Source organism: Hippoglossus hippoglossus, chromosome 24, assembly GCF_009819705.1.
Source record: "Hippoglossus hippoglossus isolate fHipHip1 chromosome 24, fHipHip1.pri, whole genome shotgun sequence".
NCBI lineage: Eukaryota > Metazoa > Chordata > Actinopteri > Pleuronectiformes > Pleuronectidae > Hippoglossus > Hippoglossus hippoglossus.
Window position 1 is genome coordinate 15,603,523 of NC_047174.1, and position 23,115 is coordinate 15,626,637.

The following is a 23,115-nucleotide window of genomic DNA, read 5'->3' on the forward strand; positions in this document are numbered from 1 at the left end:
AGACCGTGAATCATAATTTCATGTTATCTGAGGTGAAGTCTGAGTCTGACCTCCTCTGCCTCCTTTTACATGTGATTCCCTTATCATGTGTGTGAAAATCCCTCTCAGGTTCTTCCCTGCCATATGTACAGCCACATTGTCCCCCCATCCAAAATCCACTTCCAAAGTCAAATACCTAAACTACGTCACAGAGGGAGACACAGGCAGAGACTGGAAAATGTGAAAGAATTTACCCACCTTTTTTCATTATTTTTTTTTAAAGGAGCCGAGTGAGTCATCTTCCCGAACACACTCAATCTTTGGTGCAGCTACCTTCTTCCTCATCTCCTCTCCCCTCCCGTCCTTCCTCAGAGCGTCATCAGGTTACCATAGCAACGGCCTGCCTATGGGAGACAGAGATCAGTTCATTATGGACCATGGGATCCAAAAACTGAAGGACAGGATTTTTTTTCTTTGAACACAGGAAGTGGGAGACCTTAACAGGAAAGCTTGAACTTGGTGAAACAGCCTGTGCAGCACTGCTTGGTTCTGCACGAGGACGTTTTAGCTGAATGCTGGTTGAGGTTTTAAACAGGAAGCGGTGCTGATCCATTTAAGCCCTTCAGAAACATAAGTGATATTAAAAATAAGCCAAATCTGAGTAGATATGTATGGACTGCGCTGGGATGTAAACATGTAGCCTCGAGAAACAGTTTGGCAGAACTTGCTTGCAAGCTTCTGCATTAATGAATCTGACAGACGTGGCAGTGATCGGCCCACTGAAAGCCCACAGTCAGGAAATCCAAATGTGCTCTGGTTTTATTTATGGGTGGGGAAACCGAAGCGGGAAAAGTGCAGTGCAGCGTGCTTGGGTTGAGAGATCGAAGCACAAAATACACCAAAGGAAACTGTTTTGTTTGATAAAGATCAAAGAGACTTGTTGGGAGAATGAAGTGTGTTTACGAGTCCTCGAATCCAGGCTGCTTCTCCCTGCCCCTGTTATTACTGTGTGTGTGTGTGTGTGTGTGTGTGTGTGTGTGTGTGTGTGTGTGGTGCGAGCCCAGAGGGCTGCATTAAGCTGAAGTGACAGTGGGGTTCTTTAAGATGTCTTCCAAAGTTTTCTATTGAGGGAGATCCTATCTCTGAGCCCGAGAAACAACTGAAGAGAGGAGAGGAGAGGAGAGGAGAGGAGACAAGGAGAAAGGAGAGGAGACAAGGATATTTATATCCTCCTGTTATTGTACTTCCACTGTGATATTTTTGTAATATATTGAAGATCAATAAAGTTGTTTGTATTAAAAAAAGAAAGAATACATAGTTGCAACGTAAGAGCAAGACAGACATCACTTAGGAGATAATGATTTTTAAGGTAAAAAAGTGACAAAACAAAATTTTAAAAAGCCATAGCTGTTAATCTATTCACGTAAACATATATGGAAAAGGGACCTCTTAAGGTAATGTGATATTTCTACAGTGTGCAAAAATGGTGTGAAGTCATTCATTGTGAAATGAATTCCCATTGATGATAGTGAATATAATCACAAATCCTGTATATAAACCAATGTGTTTGATGGTAGTTATAGATAAAGATGAAAATCACAGTTAACATTAATTACACATTAATACAACTCCCTTAACACGCTGGTGCTGCTGCTGATGACTCTAGACTGATATTACTCACCTTTAATTTGAAAGGGTGCACTGCAGGTTCCTATGGCAACAACAGGCTTGCCATAGGTTTACTAAAGTAATTTGCACATATTACTGTTGACTTCCAAGCATTTCTTCATGCCATAGACTGTATATAAAAATGGACAAAGCATCTCCACTTCCTCCTCCTAAAAGCCAAAATACCCTGTATCCTAACGCTGCCTTCTTGCACTGAGGACCTAACCTGGAGCCAGGCTGCGCAGTAGTAATAAGGGGAGGGATCAGTGGCATCAAGGCCCCAATGATACATGCACCCTACAAATCTCAGGTTAGTCTCGGCTGTCAATTATGATGTTTCACTGCGTTTTTATAGCATCAAATAACTAATTAAAATGAAAAGTATCAGTGACACGAACACCTGAACACACCTCAATGTGATAAGAACTACCTGCAATGACAGAAACCACCTTTGGAAAAACTTATTTGACTTTTAAGTTTGGTACATGCCCCATGCACTAACACGGAGGAAGCAGTATTAACGACCCATAAATGCAGCCAGCCACCAGGGGGCAATTGAGACACTTTGGCTTCACTCTTATCGTCCATCTTTAAATACAGTCGATGATTCATAAATCACAGCAATGATTCAACTTCATTTGTAGCACGTAACGCAGGTAAACATCTAATCACCTGATCTGCACCGATTCCACGTCCCAGATTTACTTGAGACACTTCATCACAAGTTTTGCATGAATCTGGAAGACAAGCTGCTGCGTCAGCTTTGACCTACTGTACTTGCAGTTGTTATGTGCAGTTTTCTTGTATAATTAGGGATTTATTACATAACGGTTTCCTCGCTGTCAGTTCTACGTCAAAATAAAGTGGTTTAATCTGCCGTCGTCGTCAACTTGAGTACAACTTGTCTCATCCTCTGACCACTTATGTTGCTTGTCCCATCAGACTTGTTGTTATATGTTCCCAGATAACTGCAACTATTTTGGTTAGAAGAACTTGATGTTTACACAACTGATGAAACTATATGTACAAAACTATGCTAAATAAGTCAGGTTGAGATGACCTGGAATTAATAATGAGGTCACACAGAGTATAATTTTATGATTAAACCGCTAATAGGGAGCTGACCCAGCAACACACAGTGAAACAGTCCAACAGTCTCATAGGAAAGGTCCGAACATGAAACATACTTGTATGTGTATACATCAGTATTTGCCATTTATAAGGTTTGAATGTGAAACATGTGAGCTCATTGGATAAAGAGAAAAAACACTTGCGAACAATAATTTCTTAATTGTTGCAGGATTATGACGTTGTCCCACGTTTGTCCCACCAATAAAGTACTACTCGATTAAAATGACATAAGTTTTGTCTTCCAGTTAGGACAGAAGGACCCAGCTGGTCATAACATGCTTCAACAAATAAACTGTAGAGGCTAATGATGATGGGCTAAAACTCTGAATCAGCCATTCGCATACGCACTTCGAATATGCACTTGGACACACATGCAGCTCAGAGACAGTGAGCGGCCTGGGAGGCGTCCATCCATTCAAGATCCCTCATTCTTTAAATGAGGTTGCCATCTTGGCCTGACTACCCCGTGGCGTCAGTCGGGCAAAGGGGTTGGTAAGCAATCATGAGTGTGACAGGAAACAGGCAGTCGTATTGGCTGTCAATCACGCAGCCTCTTTATTTCCCTTCTCCACGTTGTGTCTCTCCACGTATGTTTCTCCACTTTTCACTGTCTCGTCTTTTTTTTCTCTCCCTCAAGTCTGACAAGCAAAAGATTTTCACTTACTTCAGAGACGGAAAATAAGTGAGTGTATGAGCATGAGTCTCCGTGTCGCCTTTTACCGATCGCTCTCTCTCTCTCCCTCTCTCCTTCTCTCTTCCGCACACCCACGTGCACACACTGTCTTTGTCTCACATGTCCCGAAGACAACAAGCAGTGGTTTGTCATTGTAACACCAAAGTGGACTGTGTTTCCAATTCATCCCTTACACTTTTTTTTGCAGACAGGCAGACACATAACATTTCCTCAGAGGACATGCCGAGCTGAGAGGGAGAGAGGGAGAGAGGGAGAGAGGGAGAGAGAGGAAGTCTTACACTCTCTCTTTCCAAAAGCAGCCGAGTGCTCCACACAGATCGATTGTAATCCGTGGTGGGAGCCGTTTCTTTTGGAAAGTGTGTGAGGCCCAGTGGGTGACAGAATCCACATTCACACTCACACATGCATGCAACATTATAAGTCTCGCTGCAGCTGGAGTAGGTGTTGCGCCTGCACACGTAAGCGCAACACTGCACACACTGGTGCAGACAAACTGACACACAAACTGACAAGTACACACTCATCATGCTCAGGGCCTGACAAGCAGTGCCTCCTGTTGGGCTGGGCTTGCTTCCCTCCTCCACTGAGCAGAACTCACAGGGCTCCAGGCTGGAGGAGGGGACCCAGTGTGTCTCAACACTGTCCCCTGCCAAGGTCTCCTTTTCTGGGGATGGCAGCTCTCAGCAGCTGGCTAGGCTGGAGCTCTCTGTATGCTGACTCCAAGCCGCTGGCTGTCTGCTCCTGCCAGGAATTTATAATTCAACAATCACAGAGGAACTTTTTCCCTCAACAGTATAAGCAAAACATATTTTATTATTTTCCAGACACAGAACAAAACCTGTTTGTGATTTTTCTCAAAATTAAATAAAGCAGCACATTTTCAGAAAAAAATTGTTCAGTGGAATCACATTTACAGAGGAATGTTTTTGCTTATGGGGTCAAAGTGATTCAGCACCAAAATTCCATGTTAAGTTCAAGTTTGATGAACTTTGATATGGGAATTTGAACCATTCACAAATTCAGAAGTGGCACGGGCCAGCTTTGACTACAATGCCAATGCCAACAGCAGGTCCAACTTCAACTTCAACTTCAACTCCAACTTAAACCCCTGCTCCAAGTTCCACTTCTTTCCTTCTTCTTAACTCAACTTCAACTTAACGATCGATCTTGTTTTGTGCCCAGGTTTCCTGATGTTTCTGATAAGGACAATGACTCACACAATGACTCATTAGAAACAGGTTGTAGTTGTAGATGTAGTTTAGGAAGGAACAGATTTTACCTAAGCCCATGTGCCAAGAAATACTGGAGAGGAGCAGAAAAAAATTCCAAAAACCAGATAGAGAGGTAAAAGTCTGGAAGCATGAATTTCTGCTAGAGGAAGAACACTAGAGAGCTGGGCATGCTGGGAGTAACAAAGACAATCTGGCTAAGGGGAGCAGGTGCACTACTAACAGGTTGAACTGACAGGAACAGCAGGGGCAGGTAAGTGGGCGGAGGACGTGCAAGGACAGGAACTCAAATAACACAAGAGGTAAGTAAGCAAAATAAATCAGGAGACCAGACATGACTTGTACAAGTTTGCCATGGTGGATTGTTCTTAATACGGCAAACCCATGAGCCACTGCTGCTGCTGCTTCTGGTGCACACAACAGAATGAAGCTCTGTGATTGGACCATAGACTGTATATAAAGATGGGCAACAGGTCTCCACTTCCTCCCATTATATAAAAACATAATCCCAAAATATCTTGGTAGGGGACTGCCATCTTACACTGGTGACATAATTTGGAGTTGGCGCAGTAGTGATGGTGGTGTGGTCGCGCCAAATCAAGATCCTGCCGATACAAGCCCTTAACTAATTGTGATTCAATCTCAGCTTCCAATCATGACGTGGACTATGCCTTTTTAGTTTAGTCCGTGTCTTTTCTGCTAACATGGAGGAGGCGGGGTATATGACCTATACCGACCACCAGGAGAAGTTCAAGATGATTAGGCTGTCAAGTTGTTTATCTTCAAATACAGTTCATGGATTGGGCGTTACTGATGCTTCTTTAACACCAAAATTATCGTTTATACCCTGGTTATTTAAAAACAGGAAAACCCCTGCCCCGTCATCATTCCATCACTGCTGATGGAAGCCAAAGCCGATAAAAACCCATGTCAACTGCAGAGTCATTTGGCCCGGAAGTTAAGGCTGATTGTATCCATTCCCATTGCTGACAAAAGCCAGATTTTAGCAGGTGTTAGTGGGTTTTCTGACCAGTGGAAAAGGGGTTATACTGAAATTGGGAGCCATACTAAACCTGCACTTTATGATTTTGTAAACATGGCCTGATTATTCATCCCAGGCACTTTCATGTAGAAGTGCTCCAACTGGGAGTTACCAAATATTGTCTGTGGAAAAATTAATAGAGCTTTTACTTTCAGCACCAGGGGTTCTAGCATGTTCCCAGACTTGCTAGCGTCTTAGTCATCTTACTGCAACTTCCTGGTGTGACAGCAGTGCCAAGTTATTGAGAACTTTAGAACTTTGTTTTTTGACAAGGTTGCTCCTTTGGCACTTTTACCAATTAACACCTTTTTTCCACGTTTAATTTCAGAAATCATTGCAAATAGGCTTTTACATTTTCAGAAAGCATGCTGAGAGTAATTTGTACGAGGTCCAATCTCTGGAGGGTTTGTTTGGCTGCATGCGGTGAGGGTTTGTCTGGGCTTGCTGTTGGACTTTTTTGGGGATCAGTTTGGATCTCCGGGCAGAGACGTTCCTCTCAGAGGAGCCAGGCAGGCCTACGCACACGCACACCCACACCCACCAACCCACACACACAACCACACACACACACCTGTGCTTCGCCTGAGAGCATTGCATTATCGGAGGCAATCTAGAAGCACCACGGATCCTGCTGCCATTCCTGCGGGGGATAGTGAGAGCAGTAAAAATGACCAAAAGCAGGGGATGGAGCATAAAGTTGAAAATCTGTCATTTTCAACATAGAATTGCACTGAATGAAATGACATAATGCTGTACACACTGATGAGGAAATTGATCTTTGCGAACATGAAATCCATTTAGGTAATGCTTTTACAGCGAATGAGCTGTTCCGGGTTTAAATTGAGGTCCATTTTGGATATTGTTTGAAGCTAATTTTAAACCTTGTATCATTGCATGAGCGACATAACACTGTCTAGCCATATCCAAATGTAAATACAAGGTCACTTTATACCCAGTCATTCTAACCAAGGACCCTTTTATTGTCAGATGATGTATCTATCCACATTACAACCCCAGTGCCCTTAAAAAGTTCAGTAAGCATAGTATAATGGTGCAGTGGGGGTATATGCTGTATGTTGATCTACAGTCACATGGGACCTGACCACTCAACTATCTCCTGGCTTTGCAGTAGTCAGCAAAACAGACATATCCTCAGCAATACAGCAGGCTCAATAGTGTACCTCCCTCAATACAGCATAATCACCTCCTCTGACAACATCCCTGGCTCCTCAGGAGTCTATCTACCTCCTCAAATACCCTCGCACCATAAGATAAAGACATTAGAGACTGTGGGATTTGGGGAGAGCTAAGTATTGGGTCTACAGCCTGTGATGCACACTGATACAGGCTTGAAACGGATAGTTAAGTTTGGGATCTCTCTCACGGATACTATCAAATGAGCACAGCAGAGTGGCAGGGCAGACTGGAGCAAAGCTCTGCATGCTGCTGAGCCTGTTCGGAGGGATGGTCGTGGAGTGGCCTCAATGAGGAAAAGGTACAAGCATTTTAAAACAAAAAGTGAGCAGTGAGGAATCATCTGCAAGACTTGGTGTGGGAACAGGGAGAGTCATAATTCATTTATTTCGTTCATCTATTTAAAACCTTGGAAGATGCACTGAGGGAGAGTGCTCATTTTCAATGGTGCCAAGGTACAGCCAGGTTTGCTGGGAATAAATGGCCGTGTGGATAACTTTGACAACGATACACCCAATCGGATTAGCATAGCATTGAGATAAAGGGTCAATAAGAAAATGCTTTGTGCCGTATGTCTTCCCTGTGAATCTATAAGCTTGCGTCTGCCTCTTTACTTTTGTGTCACCTCTCACATTCTCCATCTTTCTCCTCTGTCTTTCTCCACTCTCCCTCTCCCTCACTCGCTGTCCCTGGGTGGGATGAGTCATCGAAGAGAGAGAAGAAAAGAAACGAGAGGAGGTGTATTTGTGTGTGCACTGTATCTGCATGTGTGTGTGGATGTGTGTGTGTGTGTGTGTTTGTGTGTGCGCATGTGTTGTGTCATTCCTCCTGAGGTGCAGTGCCCTTCACACTCCTTTTCAGCTTCATGTCAACCTTGCTGTTGGAGTCCAAACATGAGCTCCAAAAGGTACACATAACACATACACACACACACTTTACTCTGATATCTTCATATGCCATGATATACATTAACATCTTACCCCACAAACATATTTTTGGTGGTTGGAAAAACAGTCTGTTGTTCAAAGATACATGTATTTTACTGGTGTTAAACTGGACTCTGTGTGAATGTTCCTCAGATGATAGGATGAAACCACCTACATTGTGACCACCTACTTTTGTTCCAAGTAAACAGTAAAGTCACCCACAAGGATTTTACTGTGGCTATCCTCAGCAAACACACACAACACAGTAGAAATGCCTTTTGTTACCACTTTCCACTGTTCCACTTTTCCACCTTCAAAACGTTTGTGTGAGATCTTCCCATATCACCCACTTACTTCAAAGCCCCTGAATATGGAATATATGTTGTCCTATATTGTTAACATCTGTGTTTGCAACCTCAGTTAACCTCCTCCTTCATTTTGCCTTATTTCATTGGAACATTTGCATTGCCTGCTGTTGATTTATGGTATAGCCTAAAGATATTGGGAGTAAGTGTCTCGTCACCATGTTTCTTATCATACATGTGCGTCCATGTGCACAATGCATGGCCTAAAAACAAAACGCTGTTCCATATACAATTAGTGGTAAACATAGACTGTATATAAAGATGGATGACGTGTCTCCACTTCCTCCCTCTAATGAAGCCCAAATATTCAAGATGTGAACCCTCGCATCTTGTGCCGAAGATGTCATTTGGAGCCAGAGTCTGCGCAGTAGCGATAGGGGATGGAGACGCACTATCCAGGTCCTGTGGATACAAGTGCTCGATGTTTCAATCAGTTTTTATATTCGTTAAAGCCAAAGTGAACACATGAGCAAACATCAGTGTGATAAGAACTACCTAAACTGACAGAAACCATCTTTGAAACAAATTTATTGGACTTTTATTTTGACTGTTTAGTTTGGCCCATGTCCCCTCATCTAACATAGAGGAGGCTGGGTTTATGACTGATACTCCAGCCAGCCCCCAGGGGGCGATCTAGACGCTTTGGCTTCTTTTAAACATGAAGTGGCTTTATAATAGGAATCTAAGAACCAATAGAAGCTTGTTTTTGTCTTAACATACTTGTTATGTTTTGTGAAAGACTTTAATGGGAAATTATTTCACACCTGTAGGGGATACACTGGAATAAACACCTAAAATATGCATCAGTCTTCTCTGGAGGACCAATACATCTCTGTCACTTTACCACCTGTATTGTTTTCAATTTTGACAAACTAGCCCAAATGAAATTTATCTGTCCTGTCACTGTGGCAAGTGATGGATTAGTACTGATGTTTTCAAAATAACAAAGGTCCAAAAACAAGGTGATGATAGAACTATAATACATTTGATGGTAATGATGTGTGGGCTGGCTGTGAGCGAGTGTGCGAGTATGAAGAACCCTTAAAGAAAGAGAAAAATTATCATATAAGGTGCACTATGTGAACATCACTTGATTTTTGAATGAGTTGTTGAAGGACACTAATGCTCCAAAATGTAAACAAATGAGATGAAGGGGCTATTCAGAATAATAATTGAAAAATGCAAATGGCACAGCTTTGTAGCAAAAGACAAAAAAATGTAAAAGTAGATGTTTTTTCGTGACATTATCGAATTTTAAATGGTTTGATTCATGCTTCACATGTATCATTTATATACGTACAAGACAGGATTTTTACAATGAGTCCAATTAACGGTGCCGTATTGGCCTCAATATACACGCAGAATATGTCAGAAGAGAACCCAGTTTAAGTTAATTACATTTTGAATGGAGGAAAAAATACTGAAAATAAAACACCGTTTTGGAAGCAGCCAATTGGACACAGCTAATATGCATATTAAGTCCCGATTGGTTGTGCAACAAGATGTGATGTGTTTTAAAAAGGGCAAGATTAAAGCTTTTCAGCTGACACGTGTCTCACAAGATAAACTTCTGTGAATGTGCCTCTCGGCTATAAAAATATTTCCATTTAGCAAATTCATCATCCATCATATATTCTTTGTTCTGAGAAAAAATATATAATTAAAATATAGCTACTAAAGTATGATTTCTAATATTGTCATTTACATTGTTACTAATTTAGCTTTAATTTATTTGTGAACAGAATTGTGAACGGGGGGGGGGGGGGCTCAAGTTGACGTTCAAGAAACCCTGATATAGAGAAAAGTCTAAAGTATATAATCATGTGATATAGCATATGAAAATAATATTATTATATATTATATTGTCATTACAACATATTGGAGATGGATGTAATAATATGTTATTTTATCCAGTGTTTAGTCAAGGAGACGATACTGAAACGCACATCAACACTGCCTGCTGTGTTGCTATGGTAATCTATTGGCTATACACTGAACACAGAGACTATCTCAGGTGCCTCAGCTACTCACCAAACATGAGAGATTTAACGTACACCATCAACTAAGAACCTCCAATGCTGTCTGATGATTTCACACAGCGTCAACGATTCCTCCGCTGCTGTGGCTTCTGGAGGCAAATCAGTGCAAATACTCAACCATATAGGGAGTCTGATGCGACAGGCCTGTCACTGAGCCGTCCGCAGGGATGGACGGACAGACAGATGGAGAGAGAGAGAGACGGAGCAAAAAAGTGATGTATACACTTCAGCTCCCTCTCTCTCTCTCTCTCTTTCTTTCCTCTTCCTTGTCAGTGTCTCTCGCTCAGACAGCCGAAGTGGATTGGCTCTAAGATATTTAGCTTCTCTTCGCAGGGAAAGGTCGGCCTTTGCCCTGTCTTGCCAAATGTGCAGCGAACTCACGGCTCAGTCTCATGCAAGTGACTCAGACCCAGCTCATCACACATAAATAAATAATTAAATAAATAATTAAATAACTACAAAAATAAATAGCCACCCTTTATGACAAACTAAACTCTTGGACACACATATCATTTGTTGTGCTTGTGCAGAGAAACGTAAACACCGGCTGATATTAGCGCTTTAGCAACCTCCCTGTGCATATGTGTGCACATGAATACACACACACACACACACACACACACACACACACACACACACACACACACACACACACACACACACACACACACACACACACACACACACACACACACACACATTAAGCAACTAAGCAGCATGCAGCCCTCCAGAGTGCTGTACTGTCATTTCCATAAATACTCTTAAAAGGTGCAGCCAAAACCATGGAAGGGTGCGATTGCCTCTCGGCTAGAAGCGCACAAAAAAGCTCTTTCTCTTTCAAGAGACTGTAGGAGAGGATGACCCACTTAATCGAACAATTTGGAGCGCCTGCGTCTGTGTGTGTGTGAGTTTGTGTGTGTGTGTGTATGAGTGAGAGTGTGTGTGTGTGTATGTGTGTGTGTATGAGTGAGAGTGTGTGTGTGTGTGTAAAAAGGCCCCCTAGTGCCCGGAGACAAACAATAAACAAAACCAACAAGCTTATGGTATTGCAGAGACATGGCATGATGGCTGTCTTGCAAGAGTTACACATATGTGTGTGTGTGTGTGTGTGTGTGTGTGTGTGTGTGTGTGTGTGTGTGTGTGTGTGTGTGTGTGTGTGTGTAGCAGAGGACTGTGTATGTGCTCTACCTTTATGAGTCACAGCTTTTATTTCTCCATCTACTGCACAGGTGTTTGTAATGACACATGGTGGCAACACAGCTCACGGAATGACCAAAGGTTTTATAAGATTTTATTTTCAAATTTATTTTTAGAAACATCTGAGTGTGTGTGTGTGTGTGTGTCATTCTCAGAGCTGCAGCAGTAATGAAGCCTTCCATCTGCCGAGCCAGCCAAGCCAGAGTGGGGGTTGTGTGTGTGTGTGTGTGTGGAAGGGGGGTGGGTGGGTCAATCCTGGTTTAGTCCCTAACTATTCCTGATGCCAATTTTAAACATTTGCTTATGTTTCCGTCTTCTTTTAAAACGATTTAGCTGCATAAAGTAATCGTCCATTTTCATTACTGACCGATGAAAAGACTTTAACGAAGAGGCATCATTCTCTCTTATTTTCTTCTTCTTCCCTCTCTCCCTCCCGCTCCCCCCTTGTCTCTCTCTTTCTAACCATTGAGACCTACTTTCATAAAGCCATGAAACATCAGGCAGAGGCATAAATCTAACATGCGATTGCTGTAATGGCCGAGAGCCGCAGCATCCCGACTGACAAATGGACGCCAACAGGAGCCAGACGGATGTGCGACTCACACGACGCACGTAGGGGTCAAGGCTGCGCTATCAGCACCACATCGCTTTGCGCACAATGTGCCATCGTGCGACTGAACTTCCTCCAACACACCTGGCTACTTTGACATGCTGTTCATGCACAGGCTCACAGAGTACAAGTCGTGCCACTGCGCATCTCGTAGCTCGAGCAGCGCTGAGACACAGGCTGAAAAGAACACTAATGGGATTTCATTTTCTTGGTCCTCCAGAGCCCCAGTATAAGCTGCACGGCCGAACACGAGTATCGCTCACAGAGCACACAACACAGAGAGCCATTCACAGGAGGAAGGACAATGAATGTGGGCACTTTAAACAGCTCGCCTTCCTACACACTGCTAGAGAAACACTAGGCACCAGCAGTGTCACTGGGAAAGTCAGGACTTTGGAAACTTGCATTTTTGAGTGTACTTTAATTTAGCTTTAGGTCTGTCACTTTTTATTCAAAGATTTATTTGGTTGTGAGTGGCAAAGTTCATATTTGAACTTTAATGACCAGTTTGAATTCAAAATACAGTTGAGAATCGCATCAGACCTTCTGTTTGCCTCGTGACCCAGCAGAGGACGACAGTAAAGGAAGTCAGTAATCTTACACTGTTTTGCTACCAAAATAGAGGCCGCAAGCAAAGCCGCCCTGAGCAGACAGTTATGACACCAAAGCATCTGAGAAGCGTGTGGAAACGTTTTGGGCTCTACACTGTAGAAGGCAAATTTAAGGAACAAAGGTCGGGCTGTTTGTCGTCTTACCATGAAACTGTCTTACTCTACAACAACACTGCAGGCTCACCTGCTTGCTGTCCACCCAAGTGAGCCAGCGGAGGAGTTATCACAGACGAGCGGAGCAACGTCAAGTGTTCAACCTCGTCAGACTGCGTGTAGTCATGTCATGTTAAATTCATTAGAACTTCATTTTTGGACAAAGTTACAGCTTACATAATAAGCACAGTAAATGTTGCATTATATTCTGCAGCACCATCAAATATAATTGAACCTAAATGGATCGCAGAACAGCCCACGCTCTTGTCTATCTTTAAATTTACTACAACTTCCAGGTGACAGAACTATCTGCCCTCTGGTTTGTCTCGGCTTCACGATTGGATTTCCATTGCCCAATCAGAATCAGGGGTAAAAACAGGGTCAGAAGTTGGACAGGTCACTTCATGTTATAGACATTGGGGGAACTTTGAGCAAAACGTTTGAGACAAAGTTTTTTTTTGTGTCTGTTCACAGCCGTTCACGTAATCACTTCTTTTTTTCTCCTGTGTCTTTGTGTAATATCACCACTGATCTCTTTTATTCACAGACTGTATTTACACACTCTCTCTCATCCTTTTTTTTACAAATACGAATCTTTCTTTGTATAAACATGAACATTTCTTAAAACTTAAATTGATTTATTTCACAGGTTTTCACCGGCTGATTAACAACTACAAACTTTGGAATTAATTCTGAAATTCACTGTGCAAACCTGAAATCTTATTGACCTCATTGGAGCTGACAGAAATTTGATGAACTGATTAAGTCAAACTGAGTCGTAAAGGCCTATCACGCAAATCCTGCATTCTAATTTAATCTTATAACACTGATTTATAGAGGGGCTTTGTGTCAAAATACCAATTTTATGCTACGTTTACACTTTATAATCCTAAATAAATTTGCTTTGAATCAGTTCATAACCAGTAATATTTAGGGAACATGGGAGGCTCAACAAAAGCCCACAGTCTAATTTTTGCCCTGGCATCCAGTAGCAGATGAATATGGCCTTGTGTAACAGCCACAGTCGCTGTCATGCATCAGTGTCCATTTTGGCAACGTCTCCGAGAAATTCAGTTCAAACACAACTAATTTGCAACAGCAAATATGTTTTTGAATGAAATGTAATTGTTAACGGATTATGATTCCAATTAGTTGTTTGGCATGTTGCAAAAACATTGATAGTGATGCATGTCGGTATGTCATAATATCTGATCTTCTAGTATGACATCCACCTGTAGGGGCTACAGCATTAAAATACTTTTTAAGGTTATGTTTAGACTTTGATCTGGTTTAATACAGAAAAGTTCAAGTTGGCGTTTATTTACATTTAACCCAAACCACAATCTTTTCCTGTCCTTAACCGACGTGCTTTTGTTGCCTGAAACTAACCACAGACGCGAGGGTGGATGTGCACTCTGGTCTGTGGTGTGACAGTCGTGCACTTTGTGTTCTCTCCACCCAAACCACCTCCTAGCAACTCTGCTGTTGTTAATAAATGTACTGCTTCAGTCGTTTAAAAGAAGAGAAAAATTTATGAAAAGAGACATAATGTTTGAACATATTCCAGCCAGTGATTACCACAGCATGTTTGATGAGAAAACATACACAAGTTCAATGTTGACTTCAAACTTTCAAGATCACATATAATAATCAAATAATATATGTTTTGTGAAGGCAACTCAAAGCACTTCATTCGCGAAATAAAAGAAACATTGGATAGGACGTGTTTGCTTTTCAATATCCATCTAAAATCAAGATCCTCTCCCAACCACATTTAAGGCACAGAAGCTCAGATAAGGTCAGGGTGGATGGATGAGTCAAAGAAGCGCCTAACTTCGACATGGGAGAGTGCTGGGGGCATTCTGTCAGTCACCATTAATATTGCTCTCTTTAAATAAAGACACCAAATGCTCCTTAAAATTAGCTTGGCAGTTTTAAGGGCTAAAATAAATCCATACTGCATTTTAATCCATCTATCAAGGGTCATTTGTAATAGTTTAAAAACGCAGTCAGTTACGATGTCCAAAGAAATACTCATTATCAGTGAACATATTGAGGACAATTCCTTCAAAGTGTATTTAGCAGAATATTAGTTGTGTATATATACTGTATATGTAAATATATATGAAAACTGTCCATGTTTTTTGACAACCAATGAAGTTTTCTTGACTAAATGAAAACCTCTTACTTTTTACATTAAGTGGTATTCCTCTGTATGCAGAGCCGAGACAAAATGCATTTCCTTCAAAATGCCGTAATATTTTTGGCTGTGTGAGCGTTAAGTGCTTCCCCATTGAGACAGGCCTGACCCCGGTGGCACCGCCGAGGGCCGTACATCACTGTGACCTTTCTGAGCACCGCTGCAACCCACTGCCTTTGTTCGCCTAACGGATCCCACACAAAGCGACTTTTGACCAAGCACAGAAAAAGAAGCAGGGCAGTGATGGAGAGATAGTGACAGAAGGGAGGGGGCGAACGGATAAAGGGACAGGCGTCGGCTAGAGGTCGGCGCTAATGGCCCCTGTGTGTTTTGTAATTAGGAGCGGTGTCAAGAGATGCAGGCGAAGGAGTGGGGGTGGTCGGACAGCAGGCAAAAAGAAACAGGTCGAGGGAGAAAGGACGCTGGAGGAAGGACAGATATCCAGATGGACAGAATGAAGCCAGAGTAAGAAAAAGGAAGAAAGAGATATGAAGAAAGAAGGGATTAGGGGCCAATTAAGAAAGAACTGAAGAGGCCGACTTCTAAAGAAAGCCAGGAGAAAGAACGCCCATCTTCTGATCAGTAACTGATCTTGTGCCGTTGCACCTTCTGTATCCATAAGTGTGTGTGTGTGTGTGTGGGGGGTGGGGGGTTGCAGTTCAAGAGAGGACCTCTGATACCATTAAGCCCTCGGACGGGAACTCAACAACCACAAGGATAATGATGATGAGCCGAGCACATGTCTTTATCTGCTTTTCAGGCTTATCTGTGAAATTTGAAGTCAAATTATTTTTGCCATGCTCACAGTCTCCAGGAAATCCAGCTGTTTCATGAGGAAATACTCATATTCAGAACATTAACACAAGAGGGGAGTTTTTAAGCTCAAGTTTTTGTTTATTACTATGATAGATCAACAACACTGTACGTTCTTGGAGGATAGAATCCTTAAGACGTATGAATATGTTTTTTAAAAAGGCTACTGTTTCCAGAAGAGTTTTTATTCCATCTGCATCTCATACAACCTCCTGTTACTTAACATAGTAACACAAGACTCTCCAGGAGAATATATGACAACCCTACAACTTTTTAAATATGGAAACCACTTTGATTATTAGAACTTTATTTCTGAGAAATCAGGTTTAATTTTTCATCCATATGGCTCAATACGCCGAACATCAAAGTCAAAAGGCTTCATTGTTACAAAACATCCTTTGCAAGCCATACTAAATTATTGAACATGTAACACTAACCTCCCCAATGTAATGGCAGGATCTGCTTCTGTTTGGCAAGACGTCTGCTGTCAGATGGTAATGATGATGATGATGCTTCTCACAGCTGGTTTTAGTCAAAACCTCTCTTTCAAACAAACCTTCAAATTGGGTAATGCCAAGAATGGATTGCAAAGACATAATTCCTTCCTTGTATCAAACATGGCAATGATGCCACACACAAAAATTACCAGGGAGATATTTTTCATGTCTGACGTTACATAGAGAAAGAGAGAAAAACTGAACATTTCTTGACTTTTTCTTAAATTTTTTCTTATATCTTGTGCAAAGAAATCTGCTCTGCAATAGATTGGAACAATCTTGCTTTTTGGTTCTCGCAGCTCCACAGCTGCAACAAGGCTCTTCTGACTCAGGCTTCACCTTTTGAGCTCTCAGCTCGCTCACTACAAAACTTCTTAACAGTCACCATGATGTCTGACAGCAATGGCATGTAACAGATGCGTTTGTTTCATCAGCCAGGACCTGACAGGGATACAGCCAGTAGGGAACAATCCATGTGCAGAAAAAGTCAATTGCTGTCATGAGATTCTTTTTTCTGAATTGCCTTTTCTATATTCTCAGATTGTATGGAGGTCTGTAACAGCTCTGATGCAAGATGTTCCCAACCCCTATTCTATGGGGGAAATGAACAGGACATTTACTTGCAGAACAAATTAGTAATACAACACATTTTCTATGTGAACATCAGTCAGAAAATAGTCAGAACAAACAATAAATATTTTAGAGCTACTGTACAGTGGACGCTAACACCATTAATCTTACAGTATTTGGTGGCCAGGAATCGCTGGCTGTCCCACACTGGACTGGATGTCTCATCTGCATGAAAAACTGGCAGCAATGGAGCCAAATAATCATATAGAATACAATCCAAATAAAAAATGATTCAAGACAAAACATCCTTTTATAGTCAGCAAAGATTTTTGGAATCCTTCAAGCAACAAATGAAAGAGAGAATTAATCAATAGTGTTGTGTATATTTTTATCCCTGAAGACCCTGAAATATAAATTTTAGAGAGAGAGAACACGCATATTGTTTCAGTTAAAACTCAGAAATTACCATAGAGTCCTGTGGTTTAAAAAAGTCTGGGAAACACTTCTGTATCTGTGCCCTAACCTCATATAAGGGTTTTGAATGTATGGCTTAGTTCACAATATATGCAGAACGTGCGTCTATGCAGATCCGTGTCCCCTGTGTCGGGTGCATGTATGTATGTATGTGTGAAGGCCTTTGTATGGCATGTGTGTTTTGCTTCACATGCAATGAGGGATGGACATCACCAGGGCAGCAGTACGAGTGAACGAGGCAGATCAGTCAAAGACTTAAAGCCCTGCTCCCCAACGGAGGAAGCGGACAGGCTTTGATGTTGATGTGAACAAATAAAAGGAAGCCAAAATGAGTGGAATGGACCATTATCTGCTGTGGAGAGGGCCTCCCGTGGAACTGAGCCGGCCTGCCCGCTTTGCTTCCAATCAGGAGGGTGAGGGGGCACAGAGGAAGATGGAGAGAGAGAAAGAGGAGAGGGAAAGACACACACACAGAAAGACTGGGAGAGAGGGGGGTAGGGGGGTCCAGAATCCTATTGATTTCACTCGTGTGCTAAATCCAAATACTGCAGTTTTCTATATATATGTCTGCAGCCTCTTACAACGGACATTTGTATATATAATTTCCAGTTTAACGCTGCCAGAAGCCGAGTGAGGCTGATCATCACCAGAGCGCAGTGAAAATAGTTGATAATTATACCCACCTTGCTGTATGTGGGAGAGACTATTTAGGTCAAATGTCCAAACTGCTAAATATTTTCTCTGCTGATAAAACAAGCAAAACGCATCACTTGCACTCCTGCACTAGCAGTAATTTTAGTCGTGCTAATAATAAGGCTTGGCTTGTCCTGTTTATCACTGCTAATGTTAACTCACACAGAAAGATTCAAGACTCTTTGCCAAAACCACAAATAGAAACAAATCCAAGAATAAAATCTGCATTAGATTTATGCTGAAGCAGAAAGTGGAGAAATACAACACCAATAGATGGGCCTGCACGTGGCCACGAACACAATTCTATCAATCACCAACAAAAAGAGTCTGTTAATGAAGGGGTGATGGGCACCAAGATGGCTCTAGCAAGTCCTAAACTCAAATAAACGGATGACTAAGCAGAAGTAGGATAATGAATTAAATGACTATAGTACATTTGTCACAAGCAACTTTAAAATCAAACTTTACCAAAAGCAAACCATGTTATTCATTCTCGAAGGGAACACCGTATTTGGAGATACAGAGAGCTTGTTTGCACAAGCTGTTGCACACGTTAACCATTTCTTGTAATGGCTGGAAAAAGTGGGTCAGACATAAGAAAACAAATGTGTACAGGGCTAACAGCAGAGAGACAGAGGGAGGAGGGTTCGACTGTTTCCTCTTTGTCAGAGTCAGAGTGCGGTCACAGTGTGTCAGAAGTGATACAGCACTTCAGCATCTGAAGAGAAGTTTCCTGAGACAGATGTTTGGTTTTCAACAACAAAACGATGAAAGTCAGCTAATACATCCATTTCCCAGTGATTGATCAGTTTTGTCTGTCTTTTTGATTTTGATTCCTGAAATAACCCAACAACTATTTGATGGTTTGACATGAAATTTGTTTCGGATATTCAAAGTCCTCAGATGACTCTAGCGCGCCCATGTGGTTTGTGGTTTTGTGTGAAACTATTGGATGGATTGGCATGAAACTTGGTTGCAGACATTGTCCTCTCTGACTAAGCTGAGCTCAAATTTTCAATTTGTTCAGTATCTTCATTTATGGTCTAGAATACCTACAAAACTCGAGACATCCCCGTCGCTTCAGCTGTATGTTTTGTTTAAAGCGAATTAGAACATCAGCTAATCTATAATGGTTAATGTAGTGAACTTTATTTCTGTTAAACATCATCATGTTAGCATTTTCATTGAGAGCTTGTTAGCATGCTGATGTTAGCATTTAGCTCAAAGCACTGGGGTGATCAACTACAGTCCACAGACTTTATATAAAGATGACGACATGTCGGCTTCCAAAAGTGAAGCCACAGTGTCTTGACAGCCCCCTGGTGGCTGGCTGCAGTATACGTCATAAACCCTGACTCCTTCACTGTAGTTGGTAGGACATGGACCAAACTAAAAAAGTCAAAATACATTTCCTAGAGATGGTTTTCTGTATTTTTAGGTAGGTATCACACTGGCATATGATCAAGTCCTTATTTGTCCAATAAGTTTGGTTTTAATTCATTATGATGTTATACAAATGAGGTGAAATCTCATGATTGACAGCTAAAACTGAGCCCTCAAGCTAAAACTGAGCCCTCCAGCATATGGAACAGCTACTACTTAACCAACAGCACGTCTCAACCCCGGTCGCTACAGTGCAGACTCTGGCTTAAAATTAATTAATTAAAATTTTGGCTTCATTTCTGGATAGTGGGAGGAAGTGGACACGCATCATCCATCTTTAGATGCACTACAGCCTCACAGGGCTGCAAGCATGTCTACAAACTCTTAGTCATGTTATAATATGTGACCTGATTCAATACAGAGTTTCTCAAAAAATGATTATTCATCATATTATCATTAGGGTTGCAGTCTCCTTTTTGCTCAGTTGGATCATATGCTTACCTGCAACCATATTCTCAATGGTCAGACAATTGCTGGTTAGCTTCACGTTAAGAAGAACGCCACATTGATAGTCTTCCAGGATTAATCCACTATTTTTGGCAGAGGGATGAACAGATTACTTGTCACAACTTTGGACTCACTTCATCTGGTTGAGACTGCTTGAAACATAGACTGTACGTAAAGATTGATGACACGACTGCATCTTGATTATCCCCTGGTGGCTGGCTGCAGGATATCCATGTTGGCGGATGGGACGTGGCCCAAACCAAAAAGTCAAACTAGATATTAAAGGTGGTCTCTGATAATTAGTTATCACACTGATGTTTTGAATTTGTTATTAGGTGCTATAGAAACAGGGTTAAATATCACGATTGACAGTTGAGACTGACCTGTGATTGGTCAAGTGCATGTATCAGCGTCTTAATGACAGCATCAGCACAAGAGGGCATCGTTTGTATCTGGGATATTTTGGCTCCATTTCTGGATAGTGAGAGGAAGTGAAGACGCATCAGCCATCTTTATAAACAGTGTATGGCCTGAAACTTATTCAACGTTTTCTAAATGTTTCGTCTGAGCAGCTCCAAACGAATTGACCCCATGTGAAAGAAGTCATCAGCGTGGCTGTGGTTGACCATGATTCTAACTATCATCAATGAAGTAGCAAGATATGAGGTGCATTTCCCTTAAGAATAAAAGGAAATATAGGGACACAAAATTACAAACAAAAAACAAAATGCATAAATAAGAAATGAAGACTGGACAAATTACAGAAATAAGAAGTAGTTTGGCTTCCAATAATTGTTCAGTGTGTAAGTCAGAATCCACGAGAGGCTTTGCGATAATACAGGAAATTACTTTATGGGTTCGCTATAGCGGGAAAGCTTCACTGTTACTTTGATGCAATTCATAATGAATAATTAAAAAGACCTTTTACCTGCAGTATGATACGCTGGAATAAAAGATGCAGTATTATTGAGGACGATTGCTTCAGTGAAGTGTTTCCTGCACTCGACGCTCGTTGAAGTCACTTTTAACTGGAGCGCAGGTGTTATGACTATTTCTACACATGTGACACAATCCCAGAGGCTATCCTGGGCCACTTTTTGTTTTTTTCCTTTCAGGGCAAAAATGACAGTGAATTAGGGTTGTCAGCTAAAAGTTGTAATTATTTTGCGGTGCCGCATCTGCTGAAGGGCAGTCATCTTTAATGAACATCAGCAGCCCTAATGGAGCGTAAAATGACACTAGGAAATACAAGATGTCGGGGTCAACAAGGGAACGGCTCCATCAGTCAGGCCCTTCATTCCCTTACAGTTTAGAAAGATCACTCAATGACGGGGATACCTCTGTCTATTTCCTTTACTACTCTATAATCATATTGATGCAGCAAGGTATATTTCTACATTATAACATTTAAGCATGCTTCATTTAACTTTTTGGGACTTAAACTGTTTCAATAACTTAGATTTCAGTGAGAGCTGCTGAGATCTGAGATGTCCTATTTATTGTGCCTCCTTTACTCTTCTCCCCCGGTCTACTCCTCTTTTATTTTAATAACTTTAAATATTTTCCCCCAGGTTTTCCCTGTTGTGAACTTGTGCTGTGGAACACTGAGCTTGACCGAGGCTTTGGTTTATTCATGAGGTTCAATGAGGAAGGTCTTTGATGTCCATGAATTATTTAAAGGCAACACTTTTTTGAATAATCCCTCACTTTGGTAAATACTTCCCTGTGCTGCCCCACTAAGTCTTTTGCATTTGAGTGGTTAGAGAGATGATGATACCTGAGACCGTTGAGGGACAAAAGTGGCAGAAGACACAAATCAATAAGGCATTTGGTGTCTTGCACATTTTCTCAACCAGTAAAAGGCCTTTCTAGACTCATGTTCTGTCTCTTCAACTATCACAGAACATCTTCCCATGTGTTTTACCTCAGCGTGGGTCTTATATTATCTATGTGGGAAGTCTCCCTGTAAAAAATCCCCCTCTGTGGTGCGGTCAAGGTTAAAAATGCCCACCACAGCCTTGTACCTCAAATCTACTGACCTCTGTATTTACCTTGATTCCCTTAATTTACAGCCCACAAGTAATTTCTGGTCAATGAGGCAATTCACAAATTAACAAAAAAAGCAAATTCTAATGACTGCAATTACTTTTTTCTGCGATTCAAAAAAACGATAACATAAAAATTGTGGTCTAACTTGTCTTTCAGATTGGTCCCTTCAGGCTGTTTAGGTCACTTACATGCAGGTGAATGCAACATGCACGTAGCTGTTATGTGACATTGCTGACAAGCATCATGGTGACTCTCAAGAAAAGAAAATAAATTAATATTCTTTTGTTGGTGTGTCTAACTGCAGTGATGAAAAAGGTCAATCTCGAGCATCATTACTGCTGGGAACATGTGGCTTTGTGCTGGAATAAACATAATGCAGGAAACTGGAAGCCCATTCAGAAGGAGCATGTGTGAAGGAGTTCCTTGTTGCTGTTGCAGACCTGCTAGCATCATCTGTTCCCGTGTGTCAGTCTGTCGTGAAGAGCCGATCACTGATATGGTATTAGAGAAAAGATTGAAATTTACACCAGTGTTTGGGACAATTACTGCTGTGAGCAGTTTCTTCAAAGCATCATCATCACTGCCATCTGACACCTCAACAAAATCAAGCAGTATTCTGCATCACGTTAGAGAGCTTAGTGTGGTACATGTGTTCAATAACTAAGTATGACCCTCAAAGTATGTTGAAATAGCCCTTGAAATAAAAAAGGTTCCCCGCCCCTGATGTTTAACATCAAAGATACATCAAGGTAGACCACATTTTAGCTCACTTGACTTCTCCCTCTTTCCTTATCAGTTTAGAGCCATGAGGTCGGTTGGTCAACCCCCACCAGACGTCTCTCTCTCTATGATGCTGTCAAACACAGACATGAGAGGGCAAAATAAAAACAAAACTTTTCTTGTGAGCATTTATTGAAGCTCGATGCCTCAAGGAGAAAAAGAGATGAGCAATTCAAGGTCACACTGTGTAATGCTGCCCAATTCTGACGGTCATCTTCTTTATAGGGCAGCTAAACCCATGCAAAACCCATACGAGATTTAATACATGTCCTAATAAGGATATTTGTAATTTTTCACCCTATCGACTCAAG

At 41.5% G+C, this 23,115-nt stretch overlaps 1 long non-coding RNA gene across 1 annotated transcript in view; it reads right to left on the reverse strand.

Annotated features, from left to right (window-relative positions):
• Window positions 1–257: 257 nt before the first annotated feature.
• The window catches only part of LOC117758221, a 28,245-nt gene continuing 5,387 nt past the window's right edge, over window positions 258–23,115 (reverse strand). Inside the window, exon 3 of the long non-coding RNA XR_004613251.1 lies at window positions 258–383. This is a non-coding gene — a long non-coding RNA (uncharacterized LOC117758221). The remainder of the gene's footprint in view (window positions 384–23,115) is intronic.